The following is a 5000-nucleotide window of genomic DNA, read 5'->3' on the forward strand; positions in this document are numbered from 1 at the left end:
GCATTTCACGCGTGCGAGACGTTCACGCTCCTCTCAAGCACCGGGCGTCGATCCGATTTGTGATCACGACGTGTACCGATATTAATACGTTGATACCGCTTCTATTGCGTGTCATCATTTTTATTATTACCCGAAGGGACTCTCGTTACTGAACTTTCATAACATACAATCGGCCCATCGCCGATTTATGATTCGTTCAACGCGCACCGTATGCCTTTGAGATATATAGTATACAGTGCGCGAACGGATATCTCACGATATGTTCAAGATGTCATAGTCGCGACGCCCTAAGGGGAGATCGCGACGCATGACGCGCTGAGCGCGACAACAATCGTTGTTTGCAGCAGCTCCCTGGTTGATCCTGCCAGTAGTTATATGCTTGTCTCAAAGATTAAGCCATGCATGTCTCAGTGCAAGCCGTATTAAGGCGATACCGCGAATGGCTCAATATATCAGTTTTGGTTCCTTAGATCTTACTCAGTTACTTGGATAACTGTGGTAATTCTAGAGCTAATACATGCAATCAGAGCTCTGACCAGTGATGGGATGAGTGCTTTTATTAGATCAAAACCAATCGACGGAGGGCCTCGCGTCCGAAGTCGTTAATTTTGATGAATCTGGATAACTTTTGCCGATCGCATGGTCCAGTACCGGCGACGCATCTTTCAAATGTCTGCCTTATCAACTTTCGATGGTAGTTTCTGCGACTACCATGGTTGTCACGGGTAACGGGGAATCAGGGTTCGATTCCGGAGAGGGAGCCTGAGAAACGGCTACCACATCCAAGGAAGGCAGCAGGCGCGCAAATTACCCACTCCCGGCACGGGGAGGTAGTGACGAAAAATAACGATACGGGACTCTTACGAGGCCTCGTAATCGGAATGAGTACACTTTAAATATTTTAACGAGGAACAATTGGAGGGCAAGTCTGGTGCCAGCAGCCGCGGTAATTCCAGCTCCAATAGCGTATACTAAAATTGTTGCGGTTAAAAAGCTCGTAGTTGCATTTGTGCGCCGCGCTGTCGGTGCATCGCATCCGCGGTGATACTGACACGTCTGCGGAGCATATCGTCGGTGAGCCGGCGGTAAAACGCCGGTTCAATATCAAAATCCTATCGCGGTGCTCTTCAGTGAGTGTCGAGATGGGCCGACAATTTTACTTTGAACAAATTAGAGTGCTCAAAGCGGGCTCAAAATGCCGCTTGAATATTTCGTGCATGGAATAATAGAATATGATCTCGGTTCTATTTTGTTGGTTTTCAGAACTCCGAGGTAATGATTAATAGGGATAACTGGGGGCATTCGTATTGCGACGTTAGAGGTGAAATTCTTGGATCGTCGCAAGACGAACATCAGCGAAAGCATTTGCCAAAGGTGTTTTCATCAATCAAGAACGAAAGTTAGAGGTTCGAAGGCGATTAGATACCGCCCTAGTTCTAACCGTAAATATGTCATCTAGCGATCCGCCGACGTTACTACAATGGCTCGGCGGGCAGCTTCCGGGAAACCAAAGATTTTGGACTCCGGGGGGAGTATGGTTGCAAAGCTGAAACTTAAAGGAATTGACGGAAGGGCACCACCAGGAGTGGAGCCTGCGGCTTAATTTGACTCAACACGGGAAATCTCACCAGGCCCGGACACCGGAAGGATTGACAGATTAACAGCTCTTTCTTGATTCGGTGGGTGGTGGTGCATGGCCGTTCTTAGTTGGTGGAGCGATTTGTCTGGTTAATTCCGGTAACGAACGAGACTCTAGCCTGCTAAATAGGCGTCGTCATTTAGGTGTGCGCGGCTTCAGGGTCGCGCAACTCACTGGCGGCGTATTAAAATTCTTCTTAGAGGGACCGGCGGCTTCGAGCCGCACGAGATTGAGCAATAACAGGTCTGTGATGCCCTTAGATGTCCTGGGCCGCACGCGCGCTACACTGAAGGAATCAACATGTTCTCCCTGGCCTAGAGGCCCGGGCAACCCGTTGAAACTCCTTCGTGCTGGGGATTGGGGTTTGCAATTATCCCCCATAAACGAGGAATTCCTAGTAAGCGCGAGTCATAAGCTCGCGTTGATTACGTCCCTGCCCTTTGTACACACCGCCCGTCGCTACTACCGATTGAATGATTTAGTGAGGTCTTCGGACCGACACGCGGTGGCTTCGCGGCCGTCGGCGTTGCTGGGAAGTTGACCAAACTTGATCATTTAGAGGAAGTAAAAGTCGTAACAAGGTTTCCGTAGGGGAACCTGCGGAAGGATCATTAACGTGTAACGGTCGCGTGCGCGAGCGTTGTCGCCGACACGCTTCGCTCACAGCCGACTGTTGACGATGATAACTTCAATCACGTGTCAATCACTGATTATTTTCGCGCTCGCGATGTGCTCTCTGTGCTACGTTGTCGCGTTTGCCGCGCGCGCGCTGACATCTCCCGCCGCATGTGGGGGGTGTCCGGCACGACGTCTCCGGCACGACGCTTCGGCGGGCGCGGTTCGCATGTACGCGACGCGCGTGCGTCTCGCGACGCGCTCATGTCGAGTGCGAAGCGAGTCGAGATCACGACGTACGCGCAATGCGTGCGTCACATAATATTTTGTTACACACAGAGATCGTTCACGTATTTTCTAAATATAAAAAACTATTACCCTGAACGGTGGATCACTTGGCTCGCGGGTCGATGAAGAACGCAGTTAACTGCGCGTCATAGTGTGAACTGCAGGACACATTTGAACATCGACATTTCGAACGCACATTGCGGTCCGTGGAGAAATATCCAGGACCACTCCTGTCTGAGGGCCGGCTGCATAAAAGAATACGACGACGCCGTCGCTGTATGCTGACAACACTGTTTGCGCGCCTAAAAAACGTGTAAAACGAGTGACGGTCTTCGGGCCGGGCTCGGGTAAACCCCGCCGGTTTTCCGGGGCCCGCTCGATCCGTTCGAAAATGTAAAATAAGCCGCAACGCGTGGTGCTGCTCGCGTGCAACGCCGTCTCCGCCTCACGCCCGACGTGGGTCACGGAGACGGGCGCGGTACCGGGGCGCGCTCGTTCGCTGTCACACGCGGATATCTCGTGATTAATTTTAATTAATCTATGCAGAGCTCTCTATGTGAACGGCGTGCGTGGCTGCGCCTTCGGTTCGCGTCCCGTGCGCTGCACGTGTTATTTCGGCCCGACGTGAGCGTGCAAACGAGTAGGCGGACTCGACGTCCGAAGGGCGCTTCGATCGCGGTACGTGCGCGGGTCGACGATACGTCGTTGAGACTTATTGGCGGCGCGCGCACGACGGTGTCGCTGCGCTGACGGATATCGTGTCTGCCTCATACTTTTTATCGTTGGCCTCAGATCAGGGAGGATCACCCGCCGAATTTAAGCATATTAGTAAGCGGAGGAAAAGAAACTAACCAGGATTCCCTCAGTAGCGGCGAGCGAACAGGGATAAGCCCAGCGCCGAATCCCGCGGTCGTCACGGTCGCGGGACATGTGGTGTTAGGGAGGTTCCGCTTTCTCGCGGTCGCCGCTCCCGTCCAAGTTCGTCTTGAACGGGGCCGTTTTCCCATAGAGGGTGCCAGGCCCGTAGCGACGGAGCGAGTCCGCGAGAGGGACTCTCCTCAGAGTCGGGTTGCTTGAGAGTGCAGCCCTAAGTGGGTGGTAAACTCCATCTAAGGCTAAATATAACCGCGAGACCGATAGCGAACAAGTACCGTGAGGGAAAGTTGAAAAGAACTTTGAAGAGAGAGTTCAAGAGTACGTGAAACCGTTCAGGGGTAAACCTGCGAAACTCGAATGAACGAACGGAGAGATTCATCGTCACTCCGGGGCGTACGGCGGCGTGCCGCGATGTGCGCGAGACTCGTGCTCGCGTTCACCGGTCGCCGCCGTTGACGCACCCGGACGGCGTGCACTTCTCTCTTAGTACACATTATGCATCGCGACCCGTTCGTCTGTTCGGCCTAAGCGTTGTCCGGGAGCCGGGCGGCTGCGCGTTCACGCGCACAGCCGTCCGACCGTGACGATCGCCGGCCGGCGGCGGACGGTACTTGTCATGAAACGCGCACGCGTCTCCATCCGGGGACGCGTCCGGCCCGACGCGAGCGAGAGTCGTCGTCGACATCCTGCCCTTGTGCGGATGCTGACGCGACGCCGCTGTCGTCGCAGCCGTGTAGTCTCGGACTGTGCGCGTATCAGTCGGCGATGTTACTGTTTCGGGCACTCGCAGGACCCGTCTTGAAACACGGACCAAGGAGTCTAGCATGTGTGCGAGTCATTGAGTTATGAATTCAAACAGACAAAACTGAAAGGCGCAACGAAAGTGAAGGCGCGCGCTTGTCGCGCGCTCAGGGAGGATGGAGCGTCGGTCGTCAAAAATCGATCTCTCGCACTCCCGAGGCGTCTCGTTTCCAATCAGCGAATGCGGGCGCGCTCTGAGCACAGATGCTGGGACCCGAAAGATGGTGAACTATGCCTGGTCAGGTCGAAGTCAGGGGAAACCCTGATGGAGGACCGTAGCGATTCTGACGTGCAAATCGATCGTCGGAACTGGGTATAGGGGCGAAAGACTAATCGAACCATCTAGTAGCTGGTTCCGTCCGAAGTTTCCCTCAGGATAGCTGGCGTCGACTCGTAACAGTCTCATCCGGTAAAGCGAATGATTAGAGGCATTGGGGCCGAAACGACCTCAACCTATTCTCAAACTTTAAATGGGTGAGAACTCCGGCTTACTCGAACGATGAAGCCGGAGATCTGATGACGGTGCCAAGTGGGCCAATTTTGGTAAGCAGAACTGGCGCTGTGGGATGAACCAAACGTAGTGTTAAGGCGCCTAAAAAACGCTCATGGGACACCATGAAAGGCGTTGGTCGCTCATGACAGCAGGACGGTGGCCATGGAAGTCGGAATCCGCTAAGGAGTGTGCAACGACTCACCTGCCGAAGCGACCAGCCCTGAAAATGGATGGCGCTGAAGCGTTTTGCCTATACACTACCGTTACCGGCAATCGGCGCGTGCGTGT

General features: G+C 53.8%; 3 non-coding genes across 3 annotated transcripts in view; all 3 read left to right on the forward strand.

Annotated features, from left to right (window-relative positions):
- Positions 1 to 348: 348 nt before the first annotated feature.
- Positions 349 to 2253, forward strand: LOC126977650 (small subunit ribosomal RNA). The gene has a single exon (XR_007732324.1). It is a non-coding gene; the product is annotated as a small subunit ribosomal RNA (ribosomal RNA).
- Positions 2254 to 2629: 376 nt separating this feature from the next.
- On the forward strand, positions 2630 to 2786 carry LOC126977576 (5.8S ribosomal RNA). The gene has a single exon (XR_007732249.1). It is a non-coding gene; the product is annotated as a 5.8S ribosomal RNA (ribosomal RNA).
- Positions 2787 to 3325: 539 nt separating this feature from the next.
- The window catches only part of LOC126977718 (large subunit ribosomal RNA), a 3975-nt gene continuing 2300 nt past the window's right edge, over positions 3326 to 5000 (forward strand). Inside the window, exon 1 of the ribosomal RNA XR_007732388.1 lies at positions 3326 to 5000. This exon is cut by the window's right edge and continues 2300 nt beyond it. This is a non-coding gene — a ribosomal RNA (large subunit ribosomal RNA).

Source organism: Leptidea sinapis, chromosome 45 (assembly GCF_905404315.1).
Source record: "Leptidea sinapis chromosome 45, ilLepSina1.1, whole genome shotgun sequence".
Lineage (NCBI taxonomy): Eukaryota > Metazoa > Arthropoda > Insecta > Lepidoptera > Pieridae > Leptidea > Leptidea sinapis.